The following is a 3,023-nucleotide window of genomic DNA, read 5'->3' as shown; positions in this document are numbered from 1 at the left end:
ATATTATGATAATTAAATACATATATGTTAAATTGGATTTAATGTATAAATATTTATTTAATTAATGTGTTAATTAATTAAATAAGTGTTATTTAATTAATTGTGCACAAGGAAAAATTGGAAAAAGACTTGGAGAAGGGGGTTGACCCTTCTCTATATAAAGTCTTCCTTATGGCCCTTTTGGAGAAAACATTTATTGTGCAATTTTTTTCCTAAACCATAAAAAGAAATTCTCTCTACTCTCCCAAAGGTTTTTGCTCCTCACCCTCTTCCAATAGTTAGATGTCACCTATCATTCTATTGGAATTCTTGAGAATAACAAGGTTATTCTCGTGGTCGTGTTCAAGATTGTTCAAGGAGACATTCGTGTTCAAGATCGTTGTAGGAGTCGTTCGTTGGAATATCAAGAGGATCATTTTAGAAGCTTGGGAATCTATAAAGGTGAGAATGGTTCTTTCCTTTCTCTAAAGCATGCTATTTCACATGTTTATTCTACACATATTCTGTTTTAGTACACTGATTTTGTTTATGTAAAAATTAATTTGCGGGATGCAAGGTGTTCACATGCTTCCACTCGGGATTCGAATCCCATCGGGAGACCTTTGAATAAATTGTTTAATTGGAGTTAGACCCAAAAGATTAATTTAAATATTGGATTTATTATTTTAGGTGTTGCTTGGAAAGGAGAAGATAAGCTTGCTTGGGTTTTTTGGATTTAATTTTGAGGTAAGTATTCTTACTACTGGAACCGCCTTCATATCGAGCATTAGGTTTAAGGATAATTTTGTTGGTTATGAGATTTTATGAACTGACTAGAAAGGATATATAAGCACGTGATAGATATGTTCGAAATACGCTATAAGTATGAGCATGAATTTGAGTTTATGAGATATATTGAAAGGATAGTTGAGTATGGGCCTATATTAAGAAAGTTATTCTACATATTGCTGAAGCTGCCTTTGTGCTAGGCAAAATAAATTTAAACTATTATTCTTGGTTTTGTCCAATAGTTTCAGAAAAGATATATCTTTATTGTTGAAACTGAAAGGAATAATTTAGTTATGCATGCTATGAGTTTATGAAATATTATGCTATGAATTCATGAATTTATGTTATGTTATGATTTCATGATAGGGGACCATTTTATTGCATGTTTCTTGAAAGACCAAATTAATGACAATTGCCCTCCTACCAGTAGCTATGTACACCTAGATTTAGTTATGTGCGCCTTCAGGTTCACCAGATTATGTGCGCCTTTGAGTCCACTAGTTTATGTACGCCTTCAAATCCACTAGATACGTATGCTTTTGGGTCCACTAGTTTATGTGCACCTTCGGGTCCACTAGTTATGTGTTCTTTCGGGTTTACCAACCAATATGAGTACATCTCACCTACGGTAGGGCGGGTTAAATTGTTCACTCAGTTGACAATCCATGTACAACTTTAGCACTTCAAATTAGGTCCCATCAACTCAGGATGTTCAGTTCATAAATGCTTGGCTTGACCCCGATAGTAGGGTTACTTACTGAGTATTTTATACTCATTCTTTCTCATGTTTATTTTTCAGATAAGGGTAAGAACTTGCCGACGAATGACAAGCGGAGTTCGTGATCGAGCCACTGGGATCAGTCAATGCTTTCGCTCATGCTTTCAGGATTTATATTTTTTAAAATTTCTAGTCTTGATGTTTGAACTTGAAGTTTTGGTATTTGTGCTTTTAAACTTTTTATGAGAATTTTCTAGTTTTGATTTATGGTTTTAAGGGTACCCTGTTAAATGACTTTTCAGTTATTTACTTTTAATAAAGTTATTTATTTCATAGTATTTAGTTGGTTTTTACCAAATCAAGAAAAGGTGTCGATTTGAAATGCATGCATACATGTAGTAACGGTCTAATATAGGTCCTAGAGAGTTGGGTTATTACAATATATATATATATATATATTTATTAAAAAAAAAACTACTCTTCTTGGTAAGTGACTTATCAAGAAGTTTAATTTTCCGGTAAGTCACTGACTTACCGGAAAATTGGACTGTGGGTTTTTTATTTTTATTATTTATAATATAAATAAAATATTAAAAAACTTTACATTTCCTTCCTAGTAAGTATTTCTGAAATTAAATAATTAAACTTAAGCTAGACCAATTCCACCTTAAAAAAAAAAAAAATTAACGAATTTCAATTCCCGGACGTTTTAATTTAATTCTTTTTTGACCAATTTCAATTCCAACTTTTTCCAGCAAGTCTATGTTAGTTATTTTAAATTGAAATTAGGAAATTTTTCTAAGAGGATGTATTTTTTTAAGAACAAATACACAAATTTTCTGTAAGAATTGAAATTTATGGAATTTCCTCAAAATTTTAATTCATAAAAATAATTCACGTAAGAACTTTTTTTAACAAAAAAAAAATATATTAATCCTTATAAGAAATTCTAACGGAAATTTTTTTTGTAAGATCTAAAATTCAAGTGTAAGCTAAAATGGAAAACATTCCAATAAAGGTCAAAATGGTATTTTTACCATGTGAATCTTCCGTTTAAAATAAAAATAAAAAAAAAAAAGAAAGAAAGAAAAGAAAAGAAAGAAAGAAAGAAAGAAAGAAAGAAAGAAAGAAAGAAAGAAGGAAGTTAGAAAAAGTTAATTTTTTTTTTTTTTTAAGTTGAAAAGTTTTGTAGGTGGAAAACGGCAATTTCCCTTGAAAATACAGTTAAATTAAAACGTCCTGAATTTGTGTTCTTAAAAATCAACTGGACCTAAACTTCCAACTTAATGAGTCAAACGCCCCCATGAGGGAACAATCAACAGACAACCCTTAACACATTTAATATTCTCTGATATTGCTTTGTCTTGTATCTCAAGATAGCTACTCTTCACTTTACTTCCTTTCCACTCCTTTGATTCTTGCTTTACAAAATTCAACATTATCATATATTTTCTTCTCTTTGAAACAACTTCTAAAGTAGGTTATGGTGGTCCACCTCATGTTTGAGGCTACATTTATAATAATTAGTATTTTCGAC

At 30.6% G+C, this 3,023-nt stretch overlaps 1 long non-coding RNA gene across 1 annotated transcript; it reads left to right on the top strand.

Annotated features, from left to right (window-relative positions):
- The first annotated feature begins 210 nt into the window (after positions 1 to 210).
- Positions 211 to 1,824, top strand: LOC120074622 (uncharacterized). Its single transcript, XR_016528821.1, has 3 exons — positions 211 to 441; positions 670 to 726; positions 1,568 to 1,824. It is a non-coding gene; the product is annotated as an uncharacterized LOC120074622 (long non-coding RNA).
- The last annotated feature ends 1,199 nt before the right edge of the window (positions 1,825 to 3,023 follow it).

The sequence above is a fragment of the Benincasa hispida genome, chromosome 3, assembly GCF_027475165.1.
Source record: "Benincasa hispida cultivar pf3 chromosome 3, pf3_genome.v1.1, whole genome shotgun sequence".
In the NCBI taxonomy this organism is placed as follows: domain Eukaryota; kingdom Viridiplantae; phylum Streptophyta; class Magnoliopsida; order Cucurbitales; family Cucurbitaceae; genus Benincasa; species Benincasa hispida.
The sequence above is the reverse complement of the archived record's forward strand: the minus strand, read 5'-3'. Positions and strand labels throughout refer to the sequence as shown.